This window comes from Castor canadensis, chromosome 5 (assembly GCF_047511655.1).
Source record: "Castor canadensis chromosome 5, mCasCan1.hap1v2, whole genome shotgun sequence".
NCBI lineage: Eukaryota > Metazoa > Chordata > Mammalia > Rodentia > Castoridae > Castor > Castor canadensis.
Genome location: NC_133390.1, coordinates 142366087 through 142390907, shown reverse-complemented (window position 1 = coordinate 142390907; position 24821 = coordinate 142366087). Strand labels below are relative to the sequence as shown.

Sequence of the window (24821 nt, the reverse complement as noted above, 5' to 3'; positions counted from 1 at the left end):
AGTAAGGGCTATGAGGAAAATAAAGCATAGCTGCAGAATGGAGAGTGGAGAAAAGGGGCTACTTTTTCTATGGCGGTCAGGGAAGTCCTCCCTATGATTGTGATACCTGAGCTGAGATCCATGCTGCTATCTGAAGAAAATAGTTGCAAGCAGAATGAAAGCACTTTACCATTGAGTTAAAAAAAAAAAATCGCCCTACTCAATGTGTAAAATAAGAATAGTTCATGAATTTTCTACTTTTTCTTCCTTCTTACAAACACTCTATTTTAGTTCTGATATGCACATATAATTTTTTTTCATTTTTCTTTTATTATTCATATGTGCATACAAGGCTTAGTTCATTTCTCCCCACTGCCCCCACCCCCTCCCTTACCACCCACTCCGCCCCCTCCCTTCCTCCCCCCTCAATACCCAGCAGAAACTATTTTGCCCTTATTTCTAATTTTGTTGTAGAGAGAGTATAAGCAATAATAGGAAGGAACAAGGGTTTTTGCTGGTTGAGATAAGGATAGCTATACAGGGCATTGACTCACATTGATTTCCTGTGCGTGGGTGTTACCTTCTAGGTTAATTCTTTTTGATCTAACCTTTTTTCTAGTACCTGTTCCCCTTTTCCTATTGGCCTCAGTTGCTTTAAGGTATCTGCTTTAGTTTCTCTGTGTTAAGGGCAACAAATGCTAGCTAGTTCTTTAGGTGTCTTACCTATCCTCACCCCTTCCTTGTGTGCTCTCGCTTTTATCATGTGCTCATAGTCCAATCCCCTTGTTGTGTTTGCCCTTGATCTAATGTCCACATATGAGGGAAAACATACGATTTTTGGTCTTTTGGGCCAGGCTAACCTCACTCAGAATGATGTTCTCCAATTCCATCCATTTACCAGCGAATGATAACATTTCATTCTTCTTCATGGCTGCATAAAATTCCATTGTGTATAGATACCACATTTTCTTGATCCATTCGTCAGTGCTGGGGCATTTTGGCAGTTTCCATAACTTGGCTATTGTGAATAGTGCCGCAATAAACATGGAGCACATATAATTTTGTTCTAGCTTTAGGAGATAATAAAAGTAGTGCCGTGGTTGATGTAGCTGACAGGAATTTTAATGACTCACCTAATCTAACCTCATAATTTGACAAATAAGAGACAGAACCAAGAGTAGAGCCTAGGTACCTTGTCTCATAGTATTGTGACTGTTCTGCTAAAATGTACTGTTTCATTTAGTCTCTTTGTTCATGCTAACCCTCTTATGAGAGTATCTGTCATGAGAATTAAATCATCTATTAGGTAAGATGATGATATATATGAACATTTGGAAAAATAATTTCTTCACATAGTACTTTATTATTGATAGGAATTTTGGTGATTTTCATGTAAATTAATTGTGAAAGTATAAGCTTTACTAGTGAGGTTTATAACAATAGCACATTAGAATTTTTGCGGTAGTGATTGGTGTCCAAGGAAATATGGAAGCTAAGGGTAGGAAGTAACACAAATCTTTTATTATCATTAAGACTCAGACAGTTGTTCCTGCCTTTTTTTAGTATCTTGACTTCAGAGAAAAGGGACACTTAAGAAGTCATTTTAAGAGATTTCAGATAGCAACCTTTTTGGCTTTAAAGATAAGTCCACAAATTCTTTGACATTTCTCCCCTGGAAAGGTAGAACATAATTCTCCTCCCCCAAGTATGTTCTAGATGTAGTGACTTGCTTCTAGTGAATAGAATATGAATAGTTACAGCAGTAAGAACTGCTTAATGAGATTAGGTTAGAAATGACTGTGGGTTCCATCTGGGGTGCTCTATTTTCCTCATTCTGTATTAGTATCCTGGGCTGCTATAACAAATTGCTACAATTAAAACAGAAGAAAGTTATTCTCTCTGGTTCTGGAGGCAGGAGATCCAAAACTAAAGTATCAGCATGGTCACACTCCTGAAGGCTCTCAGGGAAAATTCATCCTTGCCTCTTCTAGCTTCCGGTGGTTCCAGATATTTCTTGGCATATGACAACATAACTCCAACCTCTGCTCCCATCTTCACATGGCATCTTCCTTGTGTCTCTCTGTGTCTTCTGTTCTCTTATAAGGCCACTAATTATTGGTTTTAGGAACCACTCTAACCTAAGATTATCTCAAGATTTAGAGACCCTTAATTACATCTACAAAGACTCTTTTTTCCCCCCAAATAAGTTCACATTCATAGGTTCTGGGGCTTAGCACACTTACGTACCTTTTGCAATTCACCATTCAACCCACTATATACTCTCTCTGGGTGAAGCCAGTTTCCATGTCATGAGGCAGATTTGAGGGCAGAAAACCAGCTACCATGCTGTGAAGGAGTTCAAAAAAGCCTCTGGAGAGGCCTATATTGTATAGCAATGTGAGTGAGCCTGGAAGTGGACCTTCTGAAGTCAGCCAATAACCATTTAAGTGAGCTTGGAAGCACATCCTGTGGTCTCAATCAAGCTTTCTATGTCTGCAGACTGGCTGCAGCACCATGAAAGACCCTGAGTCAGAGCAAACCAGTCATGTCATTCCCACATTCCTGACCTGCAGAAACTAGGAGATAATGTTTGTTATGTTAGGTTTAGGGTTGTTTTTTATGCTGTGATAAGTAACTAATACAGCAACTATGGCCAAATATACAAGGCAGCGTAAAGAGTTCACTGGTAGAGTTGCTAATATGTATGACATTTTCTTAGTGCATGATGTTAACAGGCCTAACACAGAAGATAAAAATGAAATATAATTTGGGGTAATGTTACCTTTAGTCAGGGATGTTAAAATCAAGAAAGATAACCATATCCTTTTACCATACCTGTGTCATAGACAGTATAATATATGGGAAACTGTTTTGAATGCAAATGATCAAGAGAAAAGGAGAATGTCAAAGAGAATCCAAAGTTCAGCTTAGTAAAGAAGCATTAAAAGAAAACAAGTCAAAATAAGTATTACTTATTATCTGCTATTTCTTAAAGGTTTCTGGTCTCTACACTTGACACTCATATGCTTTTTACAGATAGGAATTGCTGTTTTCATTTGAGGGGAGGGGTTAATTGAGTTTCTATCCTGTGTTAATGCTACAAACTAAGTAAAGCAGAGGTAACCACCCATTGACATTTGTAGCAGTGCCCTTCTGAATCTGTTTGTTGTACCAGGTGGTATGTTTCCCAGTAGCCCCTTCATTTTTCAGAACTACCTAGAGTTTGCTCCGTTTCTAATCACATGCTATTTGTGAAATCCCTATAATTTCCTAAGGCCTTCTGAAGCCTTCCCTCTTCCTGCCTGTGACATTTTGAGGAAAGATTTATTCACCCTCTGTGTTTATTCTGCTTAGTGAAGATCATCAGAAAAAGCCTTAACTATATTTTTGCAAGTTCTCTTTCAGATTTTGACTACATTCTATTTGAATTCACTTATCCATTTGAAGATCTGTGTAGGGCAAAGGGCTACTCTGGAAATCCCTTCCCTTTATGGATCCTCAGGTTTGTTTTCTTACATCAAGGCACATGATGCTGAACTATTGTCTTTCCTTATATGGCTGGTTGACTTTCTTCATGCTTTAATGTTGCTCCTATACTTGATATAATATGTCATATATATATGACATATATATATATATATATATGTCATCTTTATATACTCCATTCCTATTATTCTGAATGCAGATTTCTTGCTGCACAATAATATGTTTTATGAATATGGAATTCAGGAATTTTGTTCAATTTTTGGAGCTGTTTGGGAAAGTAATCTGGGAGATTTGGAAATGACTTATTGCGATGGAGAGCCCTAAGATTCCCTGGACTATGTATTGGAAGATATACAATATGGAGGAGCAGGTAGAGGAAAGCTAATTGGTATGCTGGACAAGCTGATAGGACTGGTCCTTCCTCTTCCATATGTCCAGAATATTTCCTATCTATTGTTTTACAATTAGCAAAAATTATCTTGGCTATCTTCCTCCTAATAATATTGACTATATGCACATATGGGTGGATGAGAAGGATGAAAGACTGAGAAATCCAACATCAAAATGTATTTTTCAAGAATGATCAGGGTTCTGTGCATATAACTATTCATAGTTAGGAGATCAATCCATATAGCTATACACATTGGAGGAGGTAAAATTTAGGGAACTACATATCAAATACGAGTTAACTTTGTTGTCTGGCATAACAGTGGTTATCCATACATGAAATTAACTGGTTGTCATGGGCACCAAACCTGTTACTTCAAACACATTAATATCACACTACAAATAACATCCTATTGTGTGTGCTTATTTTGATATTAACTATCACACAGCTTTTTCTCCTCCTGTCTTATTATTTTCTCCTACCACTCCATTCAAAATATAGAATCATTATTTTAAAGCCTCTATGTGAGATGGTTCTATTTATTGTTCATCATGGTAAATTTGCAATGTTTTATTCATCGCTGTCCTTGAGGTTATACATTGGGAACAATGGAGCTTTTGGTAAGAATCTCACAATATTTTAAATCTAGAAAGAAATCTAGAAATAACTCTTTTAGCAACTGAAGCCAGTTTCTCCCATTAAGAGCTAGGCAAAGATTTTTATCCTGTGGTTTAAAACTATATATCTTATATCTGATAATCTCTTCGGTAGTAGGTAAGTGTTTGTTCTGCAAACACTGATTGTCTTCCTCATCTTTGTCATGTGCTTTGTTTATCTTTTGGAAAAGAATGGTGTGCAAAAGAGTCACACCCCTCCTGGAACGGAGTTCAGGTGAGTTGAACAAAAATGAATTAAGTGACTTGTTCAAGGTCACATAGACATTTAAGTGATGAAAACTTTCTAAGAATCTGGATCGTCGGATTCTCAGTCTGTGATTCTTTCCTCTTTTCTAGTTTATTTGGAGACTCTCATAGTGAAAATATCTGATGGTGTTGACTTTTAATGGATATCCTTCGTTTTTGGAATACTCTCTCCATTAACAGCCTTTAAGAACATGGACTTTGAAGCCTAATACTCTGGTCTCAAATCCAGTTTCTGGATTTGGGCAGGTTATTTAACTTCTTTGTACATCCATTTTGCCATGTAGCTATGGGGTTGAGAATTGCCTTGCCTCTCATAGGTGTTGAGGATTTAATGATTTAATGTCTTTGTAGCACTCAGAGCACTGCTGAGCACACATTGAATGCTCTACAATGTTAGTCATTCTTCAGTAAGCTTATTCTAACACTCTTATCTGAAATGTCACCTATCAGTCTGTATCCTCATTGCCTGCTTTAGTTGACATTACACCCTTTATCAGGGTCTGAGGCTATTTTATGTATTTATTGTTTTTTTTCATTGCTATTGAATGTTCGTATCCTCCACTAGGACATAATCTTCATAAAAGCAAGGACTTCATCCACTGTTGTATAGTCATATCCTAGAAAAATATTCAAAACCATTTGTGAATGAACTGATGTGTGTATGTAGACAATGTAATTATTTGCAGAGTTACTGAAAGAACTAACATAAAGGTACATTTAGTTTTCTGCTTTGTTCATTTGGTTCTTCAAATAACTGAGTAAATAATTATAAATAAGCCAGGAAAATAGCATTAATTCATGGGAAGGTCAAGCCCATATTTGATATATGGTTTAAACAACAAGAATGTTTTAGGTATGCTGCACATCTCCACATATCCTTCCTAGTTTTCAAAACTTTGTAATTTTAGCAGTAGTGTCAGGCTGAAATCAAGCAGAAAGGAAGGAATTTAAAGAACTTCAGTGACTTGGGAATGAATTCCTGACCAAGCCAATGGGTTGATAGTGAGATCCTTTCTGATTTATATACATGAAGCATATCTTCAAAGTGATTTCTAAGCTCAATTTATTGTTAACCTCCTTAAAATAAAGTGATCATCTTATGGGCTTGAAATGTGCTATGCCTGTCTTTCCTGATTGAGACTGCTGGCCCAAGTGCTTACAACTTACATGTTGTAAATGTGTTTAAAAGGGAAATATTGATGTGTATTTCCTCTGTATTCAAACTGTTCAGATTTTATGGGATATAATAAAGCTTTACAACTTGTTCTTCACAAATAGGTTAGTAGGGGCCTGTGAGCAGCATGAGAAATCTATTTATTATTTTGTGCCCGTGCAAGCTAGATCATCTCCCTTTTTTTGTTGCAGTTCTGGGGCTTGAGCTCAGGGCCTACACCTTGAGCCACTCCACCAGCTGTTTTTTGTGAAGGGGTTTTTCAAGATAGGGTCTTGCGAACTGTTTGCCCCGGCTAGCTTTGAACTGTGATCCTCCTGATGTCTGCCTTCTGAGTAGCTAGGATTACAGGCGTGAGCCACTGGCACCCAGCTCATCTCCCTTTTTATACACCACAGAGTTAATTGTAATTTGGGGCAAAAACGAAGCAACATGATAGTGATTAGGAAATATTAATTAAACAAAAATAGAATTTCCTTTTATTACAAAAAAGGCAATCAAACTCACAACTTCAAGTGTATTTGTGTAAAAGTATTCTTAAGAATATTTACTAATATGTATCCTATACCTACCTGAAAAATAATTTTTATAATTTCTATAAGTATGCAGTTTCACAAAAAAAGTGAAATCTGAAAGTTGTGGTTAATATCTCTTTATATTAAAACAATTGGATAAACATTCTTGAGAGATGAACTTTATCCATGAGTATGTGTGTGTGTGTGTGTGTGTGTGTGTGTGTGAGAGAGAGAGAGAGAGAGAGAGAGAGAGAGAGAGAGAGAGAGAGATTGGTGTTAGATAGCCAATTTTGCTATTGTGGTAGGGGGAAAAGATTCATAATGAATTCATTTATTCAATGCTATTCTATCTGTTTGTTGTATAAAATCCATTTAACAGGTGAACTAAATCCCTTATAGTAGTAAAATACATTTTCCTTTGTAAATGTTGATACTTTTTGATGCATGCTAATTTGAGCTCTGACAAGTCATAATCTCCATACCAAACATAAGCATTTAACTTTCAAGACAACACTGCTAGAGCTGTAGCTCACCAAAGCAATCTCTCCTTCCTCTCAGAGACAGGGCTTATCCTTGATGACATAGAGTCTATTGTTTTGAACCTCAGATTGGGCATTCTAATTAATAAAAATAGATTCTGTAGCATGGCAAAACTTTGAGACACCTGACATCTTCCTTCCTTCACAGAGAAAATCTGTGGTCATGAGGTCTATAACTTAAAAGATATATACCGAAGCATATATATTTTAAGATATGTAAAATATCAGTGGAAATCAATGTCCTTGGTTTTACCTTTATAATGGGCAAAACTAAAAGCACACAAATAATTTCTTTAGCCACAGAGAACTCAGATTTGTTTTTTGCTTTTTCTATTTTTGTATGTCATTAATATCTACATACATCCTTTAGATACTTTCTGCCTATGATTTTCTGATAATTCTGATAAATGGCTTACATCATTATTTGCTTTCTCTTATTTTCATTCCAACCTGATGAGTTCATTCTACCTTTGACTAAATCAAAGACTTTTTAATGTCTTCTATGTTCTCTATGTAAACCTTTGAATATCTGTACTTCTAAAAAATGTTGTGGGATCCTATTGATAATTCTATCTGTCAAGTTTGCCTTATAGGTGATGCCACTTGACTGAAAAGTCCTCTTAGCAGTCTAGTAATTAAGTCCTTCTAGCTGGGGTCCAGGAGAAACCCCTTGTGCTGAATTACACTGTACAGTAAATGACAGTATAATGAGGTTTTAACTTATTAGTTAAATGAATGAATAGGAACTTTGCTGTTGCAATTCATTAGTATTTTAGACTGAAGAGCAAGCCTTGGTGCTACAGATGAGACCATGCAATCTTCTCTTAAAATGATCATAACCATGTAGCAAGGGTATTCTCACTAAAAGGAGAAATACTCTTGGAAAGAAAGTCTAAGACACTCTGGCACTTCTGTTTGTCACTGAATGCTGTCTGTGTGTCAGACCCTATTCTACAGTTTTGTGCAATATTACCCCAGTATAATCTTCAGAACAGTTCTTCCTAGTGGGTACTGTTCCTGTTCCTATTAAACACAAGGGAAATTAGGCATAAGGAGGTATTTCCTGAGATATCACAGCTTGCAAGGGTAGAGTAAGGATTCAAACTCAGGTGGAACTGTGTTCTTGTTAAGATTTTATCTCATCTCTAGGTGTGAATGAGCTGATTTGCTTATTTATGAGTTCACTTCAGATGAGATCGGGCACATTCCGGGTGGTATGGCCATCGAAATGAGTTTACTTCACAGAAACTATTTCTCTTGTATTTCATGCCCCTTTTTAATGAAAGTTAATGATGCTACCTAGGAAGATTTATTTTTTTAACCTAAAAATGTTTAAACTCAGAAAAATATTGAGAAAAGCACGAGATCTTCATGTGTCTGCCACTGAAAATTTGAAATAACACTAACATTTTGGCTTTGTGACTCCACGGTATGTATTTTAATGGAAAGAACCACTCACTTCTGACCATGTTCTTTTCATTAGCTCCATTCCTTCCTTTCCCTCTTTCCATTGCCTGCCCCGATCAACATCTATGAAAAGTTGAATATAAATCTTCTAGAGTAGATTCTTACATTTTTTATCAAAGACATAGAAATCTGTATCCAGAATACATATACAATGTAGTGCACAGAAGTCTCCTTGCCTCCTGAGCTGTATGGTTTCTCTGCCTGTTCACTTGACCTTATATTTTTGAAACCACTCCACAATGATCTGTCTAGCTATAGTTCATTCTTAGATGCTGTATTTAGTTCTGTCTTCTGTATATAATATTTTATTTGTACATTTTCCTATTAACAGATGGTCAGGTTGTTTCCAATATTTTCCTATTATAAACAATGTTGAACATTTTGGGGTACAAATTGCCTCACATGAATGTACCTCCTTGAGTGAGATTGCTAGATGGGATGGGCTGTGTAATAAAATAGAGAAATAAACATTCAGAGTGGACTTTCTAGCTAATAAAAATAGGTTCTGTAGCACAGCAAAATTTTGAGATACATGACCTACCTTCTTCAGAAAAGGAAGATAAGATGAGATGGAGGATGTCAGGACTATGTTTGAGAACTAAAAAAACAAATCCAGCAATAATATTTACCATGATTATAAGATAATAATAAATTTTTTCCAGGCCCATACTTTATGAAGTCCTTGTAAGTAAATGTTAGTTATATGTTGGGTTTAATAAAGAGAACTTTGAGTTAAGAAGCAAGAGACCTTGGAGTTTCTCTCTACTGTGCTCTGCCCTAAACTAACTAGCTTTCTGCCATAAAACAACAGATTCTTGGTCTTAGGATATCCTTTATCTTTATTGAATATAAGGAATTTTTAGTAGTAGCTCTTTTCTTAAGATTTCTTTCAGTGCTAATCTACTTAAACTAGGATAAATTTTCCTGAATGATAACACACCTCCTAATCATTGAATGAAATGGTCTCCATTGCCCCCCAAAAAAACTGCTGCCTTGCTGCATCTGAAAATAGTGCCCATTCCTAATTCCAGGCATTTGGTCGTATTTGGCCTGACATATCGTTGCCTATTCCCTGCTATACAAATACCCTGGCTGTCTTGTTTTTTGATGAACCATGTGGCCCTCAGCTTCTCAAGGAAGACAGAACTCCAGTTACCTGCAGTGGTGCCTTCCTTCTCCTGGCTCACTTCTCCAGTTTTGCATTATTTCCCCAGTGGCCTTAGCTTCATGTGTCAGGGTCTATGACACATTCAAGTCTACCTATTCAAGTCTTGCCTGTTTGTTTACCTCTGCCCAGTTCCACAGGCTATGAAATTTCCTCCTTGCCCACTCAGGCACATAGAGCAGCTCTGAAAGCTTGCAGATTTTGTCATTTGAACCAATTAATATAAGGCTGTATTTAACTATATTCATGTTTTTATTTGTTTTTGACTTATTTTGACTTAAACAATAAACATCTGTTTCTCTCAGCCCTGGAAGTTGGAAAATTAATCAAGACCTGTCAGATTCAGCATTTTATGAGGGCCTGTTTCCTAGATGATCCTTCTTTCGCTGTACTCATATGACAAAAAGACAAAGGGGCCTCTCTTTTCCCTCTCTTTTAAAAATCAATTTTGTTATATATAAGGCATACAACATGATACAAAATACATATATATAATAAAATTGTGAAACAAATTAACATATCCATTTTCTCATATAATTACCATTTTATATTTTTTGTGGCAAGAACATCTAAAGTCTATTTATTTAGCAAGAATCCTGCTAAATGTTATTAATGATAGTTCTAATATTATTAATGATAGTTCTTAAATTGTACATTAAAAACCTAGATTCTTCATCCTACAAATCTGTTATTTCGTAGTCTCCCCTTGACCTACATCTCCCCATTCCCTGGCTATATTCATGTTCTTACCTTTTGTGTCCCCCACTCCTTCCAAGCACAAATTCTAAAAGATAGAAACATTTTTGGAGACACGGTCTCCCTATGTAGCCCCAAACTCCTAATCTTCCTGCCTCAGCCTCCTCGGTGCTAGGACTGAAACTCTTTTGTAATTATTTTTATTTTAGTACCCCTTAGTGCCTAGCATGGAACTAAAGTAGAATGTATACATGTAGTAAATGTCTACAGAAAGGACAATTAGTTCTTAATAAGTCTGAACCCTTGGGACTGGTTTTTGTGGATAGCAGCCACCTCTGTTCTTGGATTTTTTTCCTTAATTATCTTTTCATTAGGCGTGTAGCTCTTGTTGACCCCAAGGAGGTCTGAAAGTCAGGAGGTTACTCACTGAAACACCCATTTTGTTAAGGGAATGATATAAAGAAATACTTTGGTCAAACTTTTAGAATATTTCAGCCAAATTGGCAGAAATAATGGAGTAAAAACATGTTATGAAAAAGTTATTAGAAGCTTTAATTTTTAGCCATGACTTTAATTCTAAATTTATCCATTGTTTTGTTTAAAGTTATTGCCAAAATTTTATGAATTTAAAAGCATATTCGAACAGTGATTCTAAATGTTTTGCTTCGAGTATTTTTACCCCTTTATCCTCTTATGATACAGAATTCCTTCCCTACATTTCTCACTTCTCTCCTTCCTTTCCTTCCTCTCTACCCCTCTCCCTCCTTCATGTCCTTGGTTCCTTTCTCATAATCAGCCTGATTGAAATAAACATTTGAAATTGTGTGACTTTAAAATTATTTTATTTTTGTTAAGTATCTCTTATAGCTAAAAATTTGTAGAAGAATTCAAGGGAGTGAAACTGACAGTTTATGGTTTTGCTCAGTCAATGGATGTTTCCTCTGCATATGAACACTTTGACTACATTATTTACTTTGGAGGAAATGAGTCTTTTCCTGCCACCTTTCACTTCCAGCACTCACATCCAACACTCAGGCAGTGAGATATTCTATTAACCATTTTCTTTAACTTGTTCAATGAGTACTGACCTTGTAAAAAAATTTCTGAAAGAACTTATTTCCCAGATTCAGATATTTTCACACTGTATACAACCTGGTTAGGCAGACCAGTCTCTCTTTCTGCTCTGCTTTATTCTACCTCAATTGACTTCATCACTGATTATCTTTATTTGTTGGCAGAAACCAAGCAGGGACAAGAACTACTATTTCCAGAACTACTTTAAGTAGCACTTTAAAAAATCAAATTCATAGGAAGGGTGCAATAAGTATTTGATTTATAATTTCATCTTGTATGATGGGGGGAAAAGATAAGCAATGGGCCTTGTTGTCACATATGTAGAATTTTTAGCATAGTTATTGCTTAAATAAATGCTCATAGAAGAGTAGCTCAAGTTTCAGAATTTTACATGTTGGTACTAAGCCTTTCATCAGGGAAAATTTAAAAGTAGAGGTATTTTTAACATGATTCAATACAATTTATTTGATGAACTGAGTTTTGGCCCTTGTTTCTCTATCTTTTGCATATTCACTCTTTGTCATTTTGTGTTCTATTGTTTTGCCTATGTATAAAATTTATTATAATTTTATGTTATTGCTTTTCATTTTACTTCCTTTACCTACCCACTCATTATTTCTTAGTGCCAGTATTTTTACATCTTTCTGAATGAACAAGTACAATAAAGTTGGATCAACCTTTTTCCTAATTGGAATCCACTTTACGGCATCATATCTAGGTATACGATCACTTCTAAAAGTGGAGCTCCCTCGGCACCTCATCAAGGGTTCACAACCTCACTGCTGATCCCCACCCCCTCCCGACTCAGGATTCCTTACCCATGTCTTCCACTTGGAGAGATTCCTTACCAAGAGGGAGCATGCAATCATTTTATCTTTTCCTAAATTATCTACAAATTTAGTGCCAGGTTGTAAATTCAAATTGAGACTTGTTGGTACTAGAAGGATAAAGAGCGTTGCTCAGATTTCTCAGGAGTCAGTCATGAGAATATTTTCTAGACATTTTGTTCAGAATAGACAGCCATCTTTGATTTATTGGATTCTTTTGCTAAAGCATAATTACAACTCCCAGATAATCCTTTTAAAGTCAATTTTGGCTTTTTAATATTGAAGGAAAAGAGGAATAAATCATGTCTTCATCTTTGTTCTCTAGTTGTTTAGGAATCATTTTCAATGCTGTGGAAGAACTTAGGAATATGGGTTATATCTTAGGTTTTGCAAAAGCAGAGTATATGATTTATTAGCCATGTTTAAGAGATTCATTTTTCTTGAAGCATTGAAATGTTATTAAGCCCAAAGACTAGGTGATAGTTTTATATTGCCAACAACTTTAAAAAAATAATTAACCTCCCTGTAACAAATAGGTTCCACATTAATAATGAACGTTTTTTGTTTCCTTTTCAGAATTGATCTGATGTTTGTCTACAAGATCACTGAACTAAAAGGGGGCCATACCTTCAGCTCCACCCTCTGGCAGCTCTTTTCCCATTTTTCTTAACTCTTCCAACTTTCCCCCTGAAGTATTTCCAGTTGACTTACAGAACAGTTGCAATGTTCGCTTGTCCAAATCCCAAGCTTTCCCCAGAGAGCTGTTTTTGCTTTTTGTAGAGCACTTACAGTTTATCTCTGTAGGAGAATAGTTTCAAGTTTGGCACTTGGTCTATTTATTTTTCATTCTAATAGGAATCACTTTGGAGCTAGCTAAGCCACTGTTAGTTGGCTCCTTAAGTGCTGCCCAGACCTCTTCCATCTGTATGAATCAGTCACTTTTTCATGTCAGAGGTTTAATGAAACTAGAGAACAGAACTCTTTAAAATAACAATGATAATGAAAGACTCAAAGACATTCAGGCTAACTTCACATATATCTTTTCAAGGTTGTGTCAATTTTGCTAAAAAATTTGAGGGTTTTATTATTAAAAAAAATAAGGAATACAGAAGCAAAGAGAACTTTGTGCTACGATCTTTGTGAGGAGCCATATAGCAGAGCTTGCTTGTTTTCCTGTGACATAAAGTAGTACACATCTAAAAAATGATTAATAGATATTGAGAACTGGAACTGGCTGGCATTCTCTGTTGTGTTTCTTACATTTCTGATGCATGGTGAATCCCCCGCATACCTGTATTTCTTAAAGGAACAGTCATTGTTAGTATACGTACAGAACTTATATTAAATGGGACCTATCTTGTTTTGGTTATTTTGCCACACCTCAAGCATACAAGGGTTACAAATAAACATTATGTGATGCCTTCAGATTTTGCACTGATTCAAATAGATTTTAATGGGAAAGGCCAACCTTTCTTGTTTCTTAGGCATTCAGAGACTTTTTGTGATCTTGAATTGCCAGTATCTCCTAATCTCTCACCTTTTTTTTTTTTCTCTTGATTTGTAATCTTACTCAGTCAGACTGGTGGAAAGAGAATACAATAGAGGGATTAATGGCTCAGTTCAGAAATGTTTGCCTATTGGACTATAGGAAGGGAATTTGTTAGAAATTCTTACCCTTCCTGTTTACATTCAGCAGTATAACCAGTATATTGAACCCATTGTCAATAAAGCTTGTATTTTATCAATTGTAATTTCTTATTGTTAGTTGCTCATCAAATTAAGAAAGAAAGATAAAAGGAGACAAAAAGAAAAAGATAATAGATTTGAGAAGTCAATGTAGTCACAAAATGGGACTAAAGGAGGGATAAAACCAGGTGTGTATTTGTGATAGTGTGTGTCCGTGTGTGCATGTAGAAATGCATGCATTTACCTTGTGATGGAGGAGAAAATGCTTTTTTTTTTTGGTGGTACTGGGGTTTGAACTCAGGGCCTCATGCTTGCTAGGCAGGTGCTCTACCATTTGAGCCACTCCACCTCCACCAGCCCAGAAAACAATTTTTTGAATATCAGTATCAGGCAGCTTGCTAGATGCTTACTCAGGCTTGTATGATATCTTTACGTACAGTCTTGTGAGTAAGTACAACTATCCTCACTTTTCATAAGAGGACAGAATTGTAGAGAATGAGGGATTAAATCTCTTAATATAAGAATTGGGACAGGATTTAAATACAGGTTTGTTTGGGATTTTTATTACTCTAAAACCTTTTTTTTCTCATTGGTAAATTCACATTTATCACTAGAGATTCAGGTTTGACATTACTTTGGGAATTTTGCCACCAGATTTCCATTACTCTAAAAATTTTACAAGTCTGATTAAATAGGTTTTGTGGAGTTTTGCAGAATCTCTTCCAACTGACATGGATAAAGGTAAAGCATACCTCAGGGCAAATTTTAAGCATGCTTTTCACTGAAGACCTACTGTGAACAAAGCATGTGCAGGTGCTGAGAAAAGCACAAGAAATTCCTGATATGGCCTTTGCCAATAGTACTTTATGAACTAATGAGAAGAACCATACATATTTGAAAAGTTTAAAAAAAGACTGAAATACTATTCTCAATTAATAATTTGGCATAGTAAAGCAAGGCATGATTAAATGCTAATACAGTATGCATCCATGGTTTCACTTTCTTGTTTTTTGTTACCCACTGCTGTGGAATACTGCTTTCCAAAAATATTAAATGGAAAAGTATAGAAATAAACAATTCATAAGTTTTAAATAATTTTATTATAGAATATTATTATAATTGTTCCATTTTATTGTTAGCTACTGTTAATCTCTTACTGTGCCTAATTTAGAAGTTAAACTTTATTACAAGCATGTATGTACAGGAAAAACATAATATATAAAGAGTTCACTGCTATCTGCAGTTTCAGGTATTCATGAGAATTCTTGGAATGTGTCCTACATGGATCAAATGCATATTGAAAAACTTGAGAGACCTGTATTAGACTTCAGTGATCTGGAAATTCCTAATGAAGATAGGAAGGGATTTAAGCTAAATGGGAAGGATGGGCAGGATTTAGAAAATGAGGGCAGAAATGAGTGGTCTGAACCAAAGAGTGAAGAACAGCAGAACAGCAGGAGGTAAATGGTACCCAAATGGTTCAAAAGACACTAAGAAAAATAGGGGATGAGGAAACCACTTGGGACAGAGTTGAGCTTTGCACAGATATGAAGTACAGAAGTGATCTAAAGTAGGTTGGCATCAGGCTGTCAGGCAAAGGGCAGGGTAGACTGGGGTCTATTACTGTGGGGAATTGCAAATGGGCATAAGCTGACACAAAGTTGTCCTTTAAGAAGATTATTCAGGCAGAAGGGTGCAGGACATATGATAGATGTCTGCAAATATATGTCCATACTACTGTGAGGAAGACCAAGACCCTCCCATGTACACTTCTTACTATGACTGCTGTTCAGTCTACAGTAGTTCTTAACTCATCTACCCATGTCCACTTTTTCCTCCATTTACTCAGTTCTTTATAGTGCAGACAGAACGATTGTTACAAAATATAAACTGTCACTCCCTACAGAAGATCTCAACATGGTCTATCCAGAATTCCTGGTTTTGCCCCATCTCCTACCCGTTAACATGGCCTTCACAACCTGGCCCCACTTTCTCTTTTATCTCATCATCCACCTTGCTGACTCTTGAGCTCTACACATGTTGGCTTTTTATAACTTGCATCCCATCTGCTCTGGCCCTCCATGCTCCTTCCCACTGTAGAGCCTTTGCATATGCTGTTCTTTTCTTTAATGTTCATCCTTCCCTTCATTTCTTTTCAGCTGTTACTTATCCTTCCAGTTTAGCCTAATCTTATTTTAAGACCTTCTTGACCAGATCAAATCCCCCTATAGGAGGGTTTCATAGGTTCATTGTAGCCCTGTCTTTTGCAGCTTTTATTACATTTTCATTTCTATATTTATCAAACCGATTAATGTCAGTTTTCTCCTAGTGATCACAGGCTGATTTTGCTCTCCATTTAGCTCCAGAATATGGCATATACCTAGCCCATAGTAGACTCCCTATAAATATACAGTGAAAACAAAGTATGGTTTCTAAGTAACGTGAAAATGTCTATATCTAAAGGCTTCAGCTATTGAAAATGTCACTTATTTGTAAAGAAGATTGCATTTACAAACACAACTTTTTAAAATAAAATGGTACAAAGTTAGTGGAAAAATTATATTTCCAAATTATAGACTGATCATCTTAGTGTTAGGACTAAAGACATTTTTGAGTGAATGTGCACTTTTTAGTTGGCGTCTTATCCTTCCAACCTACATGTAGACAAGTAAAGCTAAGTAGATAAGTAAAGCTGCCACTGAAATTCAGAGAAGCTCTGGAGGTCTGTACTGCTCTCATTCAAACTGTCCCATCTTCTCAGTCATTGTCTAGCTTTCTGACCCCTGGGAGAACCAAACAGGGTAGGATTACTGGTGAGGCATGTGGTACGTGAACCAAAGAGAATTATTTTTGTTGTAGTTTTTAAGTTAAACATAAACAGTGGGTGAGAAATCAGGAAAATTATTCAACTTGGGAGCATGTAAAGACAATCCAACTGCCACTGCATTATTTAGGACCTTCTTGCCTCTGAAACAAAAATGGTAATTAACCAATCAGGAGGAAATATCTGTTTGAGAGAAAGGTAATTGAAAAACTTTCCTAAATCATCTGAACACCGAGAAATCTGTTGCATCTGATTTGCAACCTGTGCTATTGCTATGAAAACTCACTCTCATCACTCAGTTCTCTGAATGTGACATATTCATGCAATTATAATTCTTCCTGAAAGATGGACTCTATAATGATATGAGGGAGTTTTCTTCAGTCTGCCTAGTTATCCCAAAGGAATAAAGCTACCTAATGAAACCTTATTCTTCTTGGAATTATTTTTACATGTCCCTTCATGATTCAAATACACATTTTTTATGTTGAGGTGGCAATTGTTTGGGGACATGTTTCTGTGGTGTTTGCTAAATTAAAGCTCATCTTTTCAAGTCTAATCTTTATTTTGTGTTTCAATACTTTTCTAGCAAAATCAAAGAACTTGCTTCCTTACTCAGGCACTGTGGAGCAGACTGGTAGGATGATCACAGGGGAGTGAGCAGGCTTCAGTGGTTCTTAAAAAGCCTATTTCCATTTCCTTGGCAAAGGGGCCCCATCCTGTGCTCCCCACCACTTCTTAATTCTTTCTGCTATTGGTTCTGAGGGGCTGGCTTTGTGGAGAGGGATTATTTGTTTCTTTAAAATCCACCATGGATCTTTTCCCTCCCACCTTTTCCTCTTTCTTTTGTGGCCAGGAACAATGCCATGTCAGTGATTCAGTTTCTGACTTGCACAGAATCCATCCATGCTTGGAATAATGTAGTTAAATTTAATACTGCAACTTGAGGTGAGATAGAAGTGAAGATGGTTTAACACGTGAAGTGGGTAAAAAAATGTGTAATTGAAACAGTATGATGTTGATGAGGCATCTTGTGAGGCTGTCAGAGACATTATAATATGCAGATGAATGAGACTAGCTTCCTAGTTCTGCTGTATGCAAATGCTGTATTATTTTTGGTAGAGGAAAGGAGCCTGGCATATTAATTGGCTTTGTTTTTAGAGATGCAGGTGAAACCTTTTCATTTTACTTTCTGAAAAGAAATTTGCAATATGTCCTTAAACAATGTTTAATTTTGCATGCCAACTGACAAATTAAAAAAATGAAAACTCTTCATGTTTTTAAAATTTGAAAGAAAAAAATTATTTGAATCATTTAGCATTATAACTCCTGACTCTCAAACTCCTGATTTTATGTAAACTAAACTGTATATGAAACCTTTAGGTTTTAACACTGAATCAGAATCATTAAGTTTTTTCAAAAAGTAGTATAAAATTCAAAGTATAGACATATACACTGTGTTTACTTTCTATATTTGGAATTTTACAGTTGCTTGCATAATTGATGAGTTTGTTTCCTGGTGTAATCATCAGCAAGTTATACAGGATATGTCAATCTGTCTCTCTCTTCTGAGTACTCTGTGTGTGTATGTGTGTGTGTGTGTGTGGTAGGAGGAAATATAAATGAACTTTTAAATATCTCTTTCCTTTAAAAAACTGAAATGTTAGGTCTTAGAATGAAATTAATAATTTAAAAATCTTGTAAAGTCCTATACTTTACCTTTACTTTTTAATCTCTAAATTATTAGCCAACTGCTATATTGAATAGCTTTCATGTGGTTTTTGGTTAATTCCAAACAACCTTAAGGTATAGTTTTTCATTAACTGAGGAGTGGCTAACCTTTTGTAAGGAGAGGATTAACTTTTCATTTCCCTCAAGTCTTAAAATGATCAACAAAGGGGTAAGGGGGCAGCGATTTGGGGAGGTGGGGAAGGATTGGAGAGAGGTAGTAGATCTGACCCCTGGTTCAGGAGCTAATTTTCAGTTACTTGTCTGGGATCTTGGAAAGCCAATAGTATCTGGAAGGTGTCTTCATGGAAATGACCTTCTGGAAATAACTATCAGTTTAGCCTAAGCTAGCTGGTGCCAGGAAACAGGGTAGGAAGAAGTAAATTGTTATCCTTAAACAGAGTTCAAGATGATGCCTTTTGAGAAAACTATATAGACACATTTGTTTTTGAATCTATGCATCTATATGTTGCTATGATATGAGTGAGGACACAGCACAAGAGAAAACAATGTGGTGCATACTATTCAAACATTATTGTAAATCTGTGAAGCTGTAAGAGAGAAGCTGGTCAATGGGTAGGTGTCTGTTAGCTCCCTCCCTCTATCTAGTGGAACAGAATCCCTAGCACTCAAGTACAATCAGTTTCCAGAAATCCAACATAGCCATACTTTTGGGGGTGATGGAAAGAAGCAGATATATAGTCTTAGATACTGAGGCTAAGGATTCATGGGTCTAATTTCTTCATCAACAAAGATCACAGTTGCCTAGATGGAAAATCTTATTTAAGAATTTAAGCTTTTTCTCTGAAAGAAGCTATCTTCTATTGTAGCTATTTCCAGCTATACCATGGTACACTCTTTTTTTTTTATTGTTTAATTATTCATATGTGCATACAAGGCTTGTGTCATTTCTCCCCCCTGCCCACACCACCTCCCTTACCACCCACTCTGCCCCCTCCCTCTCTCCCCCACCCCCTCAATACCCAGCAGAAACTATTTTGCCCTTATTTCTAATTTTGTTGAAGAGAGAATATAAGCAATAATAGGAAGGAACAAGTGTTTTTGCTGGTTGGTATAAGGATAACCAAACAGGGAGTTGACTCACATTAATTTCCTGTGAGAGTGTGTTACCTTCTAGGTTAATTCTTTTTGATCTAACCTTTTCTCTAGTTCCTGGTCCCCTTTTCCTATTGGCCTCAGTTGCTTTTAAGGTATCTGCTTTAGTTTCTCTGCGTTAAGGGCAACAAATGCTAGCTAACTTTTTAGGTGTCTTACCTATCATCATCCCTCCCTTGTGTGCTCTCACTTTTATCATGTGCTCAAAGTCCAATCCCATTGTTGTGTTTGCCCTTGATCTAATGTCCGCATATGAGGGAGAACATACAATTTTTGGTCTTTTGGGCCAGGTTAACCTCACTCAGAATGATGTTCTCCAATTCCATCCATTTACCAGCAAATGATAACATTTCGTTCTTCTTCATGGCTATATAGATACCACATTTTCTTAATCCATTCGTCAGTGCTGGGGCATCTTGGCTGTTTCCATAACTTGGCTATTGTGAATAGTGCCGCAATGAACATGGGTGTGCAGGTGCCTCTGGAGTAACCTGTGTCACAGTCTTTTGGGTATATCCCCAAGAGTGGTATTGCTGGATCAAATGGTAGATCAATGTTTAGCTTTTTAAGTAGCCTCCAAATTTTTTTCCAGAGTGGTTGTACTAGTTTACATTCCCACCAACAGTGTAAGAGGGTTCCTTTTTCCACTCATCCTCGCCAACACCTGAAGTTGGTGGTGTTGCTAATGATGGCTATTCTAACAGGGGTGAGGTGGAATCTTAGCATGGTTTTAATTTGCATTTCCTTTATTGCTAGAGATGGTGAGCATTTTTTCATGTGTTTTTTGGCCATTTGAATTTCTTCTTTTGAGAAAGTTCTGTTTAGTTCACTTGCCCATTTCTTTATTGGTTCATTAGTTTTGGGAGAATTTAGTTTTTTAAGTTCCCTATATATTCTGGTTATCAGTCCTTTGATGTGTAGCTGGCAAATATTTTCTTCCACTCTGTGGGTGGTCTCTTCAGTTTAGAGACCATTTCTTTTGATGAACAGAAGCTTTTTAGTTTTATGAGGTCCCATTTATCTATGCTATCTCTTAGTTGCTGTGCTGCTGGGGTTTCGTTGAGAAAGTTCTTACCTATACCTACTAACTCCAGAGTAGTTCCTACTCTTTCTTGTATCAACTTTAGAGTTTGTGGTCTGATATTAAGCTCCTTGATCCATTTTGAGTTAATATTGGTATAGGGTGATATACATGGATCTAGTTTCAGTTTTTTGCAGACTGCTAACCAGTTTTCCCAGCAGTTTTTGTTGAAGAGGCTGCTATTTCTCCATTGTATATTTTTAGCTCCTTTGTCAAAGACAAGTTGGTTATAGTTGTGTGGCTTCATATCTAGGTCTTCTATTCTGTTCCACTGGTCTTCATGTCTGTTTTTGTGCCAGTACATGGTACACTCTTGAAAAGGATCCCTTAAAAATATATACAAATAAAGAGCAGAAATCTGTAAACAATAAAAAAAAGAATTGAAATGACTGGGGGAGGGTAAAAAAATTAAAGAAATAATTTAAATGATCAGAGAATCAGAGTAGCCTAAAATAGTTATGCTCAAATTTCTAAATAACAACAACAACAATAATAATAATTGCTAGAAAAAAATTTGTTTGGAAACTTTTCCAAAAATGATAAAATAATCATTTATGATAAACCACAGAAAAAGAAAGTTAGTTCTTACATAGGTTTCTTTAATCTATATCTATTCATTCTCCTTGCCCTGTTTTCTTTAACTAAAAAACATGAAGAGTACATGATAGCCTCTTGTTTAGATTGCTTATACATTTTATACTTTTAAAGTTTGTACATTTATTTCATGTTTGACTCTAAGTACTACATATTCCAGAAGAAAAATAAACAAGTAGATATTACTTAGAAATTGTGTTTTACATTCCTTTTAATTTGAGGTTTGTTTAGTGATTAAAGAACCACTGTTCTAAAGACAGTGACTCTGTCTCCTTAGGTATACAGTTTGTGGCCATGTTCCAGTAGAGCCTTGGACCCCGAGTTGGGGGAGAAAGGTGATAGAAAACAAATTCTGTTGTAAGAATCTTTGTAAATTCTACACTGTACCCCCACCCAGCACAACAATAATAAAATAAATCTAATTAAATTAAAATTTAAAAAGTTTTTTAAAAAAAGAAATTCTGTGGGTGGAAGAGGATATATGGGCAGCTCTGGTTTTCTCATGTCTGTAATTTGATCTTATATCTTCCTATAGAAAGACTTCTTTTCCTTCCTCTTCCCCTTCTCTTTCCCTTCCTCTTCTTCTTAATTTTTTTCCCTTCCTCTTCATTCTCTTCTTCCCCTTCTCCTTTCCTCTCCTTCTCCTCCTTTTCCTCTTCTTCTCCCTCCCCTCCCTCCTCTTTTTCTTGGAACAAGTTCTCACTGTGTAGCCCAGGATGGCATGGAATTTACAATCCTCCTGCCTCAGCCTCCCATGTACTGGCATTACAGGCAAACACCACCATGCCCTGGAAGAAAGACTTTTTTTATGGTCTGCTTTGCAGAAAACTTTTGTGGAAGGCAATTGCATATATTATGAAATAGAAAATATTGTCCTGGAAAAACCTGTCCATTATTGATACTTTTCCTTAAACATAGTGATCTATTTAAAATAAGAATAATAATTTGATATTTGTAATCTTAGTTCTCAGTAAAACCACAAAGTGCATATACTCTATCTACCCAATTGATCTTTAAAATAAATTGCAGGATTTTTTTGTTTTAATTTTTGTTAATGTGGTACTGGGATTTTGAACTCAAGACCTCATGCTTGCTAGGCAGATGCTCTACCACTGAGCCATGCCCCATCCCCATAAATTGCAATTTTAATCAATTCAATTAATATTTCATATGTAGGTATATATTAAGTAAACAAGTACTTTTTGCTAAAGGAAGTAGATAAACAAAAATCTCTATATTTCCTCTTTTTAAAGCTCTTGGCAGAGATGGCTTGGCAAAGGTTTCCAGAGAACCAGGGCACTAAACATTCATATGACTAATTTGATGTTTGGGTTGTTACAGCTGTCATATCATAGTCATTTCCTCCTAAAGAAGGCATTTCCTATAAGTTACTTAGCATTTTAGCCTAAAGGCACTAGATTTATGTTTTTAGGCTGATTCATCTCCCAGCTGCCATGCAACTTCCTTTAACCATATTTATAAATTTCTGGATGCATCTCTATACACACGTAATAAATTGATAAATATTAGATGAAAAACATGTTGAATAAATTGAAAGTTAAAACTCAAGGAGTTATTTACACTTAGACCAATCTAGATGTATTTAAAATAAGTAAATCTTACAGGGAGCATCTATCAAAGCAAGTACATTAATCCTGGCTTAAAGATAAGAAGTAATTTTTTATAATCTATTACTTTACTACCTAGATTACTGCAATAACCTGTGAGTGATCTCTCTATTATTTGTACTAAATGGGGCTTCCTGAATTATCTTCCTTCAGTAGATTTCTTCTGTATTCAAAATATTTTGATGGCTTTTTATGTCCTTAGAATTAAGTTGAAATTGCTAAGCCCGACATTCAAAACTCTCCTAAATTTAGATCAAATTTATCTTCTCAACTTTATGAATCATTATGCCACCAAAGACAATTTCAACCAAGCTAGAGAATTCTTTCTTACTTCCACGCCTGCCTTCAGCTACCCTAACCTTGAAATGGCCTCTGTAATTCTCCCCTTTAAGATCAGTGTGAGCCAGCCATATAGTGTATGCCCACACTCAAGACGCTGAGGCAGGAGGATCACGAGTTAGATGTCTGCCAATACTCTGTCTCAAAGACAAGAGTGAGGGAGAGGGAGAAGAAAAGGGAGAGGGAGAGAGAGAGAGAGAAGGAAGAGGACAGAGAAAAGGAGGGGGTAGGGAGGGAGAGAGAAGAAAGAGAGATGTGGTAGAAATAATACAGATATAGGTCTATAACAGAGAATTCTACTGGACTGTTCCCATTAAGAGCTATATAACATTGGATAAACCACTCCTCTCCCCTGGATTTAGTTCCTAACTGTAGTGTGCCAACTGGAGGATCAGTAGAATGTAAAGACTGATTTTCTCCTTAGGTGAGGAGGAATCTAACTGTACAAGTACAAATTCAAGCCTTTGATCATACTGTGTTCACTTTGGTCTTAAAAAAAAAGTCAAATCGTCAGGGCAGGGTAATATAGCTCACTCTCAGAGGGAGTAATTATAATGTCACAGGGCAACAAGTATAGATATAGGGATGGAGTGAAGAATTGGGACCAATAATGGAGTTCCAATGTAGTATTACTGGGAGATTAGTTCAGATAATGTAATTAAGGTTTTTAACATAGCATGTGGCACAAAGACTCCAAAGCCATTTAACTTTCTTTCTCAAACTGTCCAAACTCTCCTTCTTCCTTCAGTGTCAAAATAGATGTCATCTTCTCCCTGAAGTTAAAATTAATTACTTCTTCAGTGAATGCATTGCTGCTAATATTTTACTTAAGGCCTTTGTCTCTTCCCCTGTGTTTGTTTAATAATCATAAACAAATTATAGAACTCTTGTACCTAATAATCTATCACTGGACCTTCCTATGCCTTTCACATAGTAGGTATTCAGTAATATTTGTCAGACATAAATTTATAATAAGTTTTTATTTTCTTAAATTGAGATACATGTGGAACACCCTATATAATACCCAGAATCTTTGCATCAATTCTAAGATTTTTAAGTTCAAGAAGAACTTAGTTGTAGCTTTTGAATAGCTACATTGTTTTCCATACTTAGTGAATCAAGGAAAGCCAATAAAATTTTAAAATACAAACCTGAAACCATACAATAACAAGCTTACAAGTTAACTGGAAATGAAGTTGTGCACTATATGAGTATAATCTTTTACCTATACTCTTATGTTTTCTTGGAGCAAAGGTGAGCAAAGGTGATAGAAATACCTTTGGTATATAAGTGATAAATAATTTCTTGACAGGTATGTGAGGCAACCATGCAGAAATTACACTTGGGAAACTTTATGCCTCCTCACCTTTGTCACTTTCCCTAGTGTTTCTGTCAATCAGACTTTGCCGGGCAAGATCCTCCTGCATCTGAATCAAGTTGGTTTGTCGATGCCAGATCTTTACTTTCTAAGTAGCATTTTCTGCACAGCCATTCTTTGAGTGATAATGTCTGATTTTATCTTCTGCAGAGCAAAGGCAGGTAATATTTATATCAGATCAAATTACATTAATAAGAACCTGAGATCATAAGATATGATA

At 36.0% G+C, this 24821-nt stretch overlaps 1 protein-coding gene and 1 non-coding gene across 13 annotated transcripts in view; one reads left to right on the top strand and one right to left on the bottom strand.

The window, feature by feature from the left end:
* Positions 1-24821, top strand: part of Macrod2 (mono-ADP ribosylhydrolase 2) — a 2131419-nt gene that overhangs the window by 734759 nt on the left and 1371839 nt on the right. The window lies entirely within an intron of this gene.
* On the bottom strand, positions 14193-14265 carry Trnaa-agc (transfer RNA alanine (anticodon AGC)). The gene has a single exon. It is a non-coding gene; the product is annotated as a tRNA-Ala (tRNA).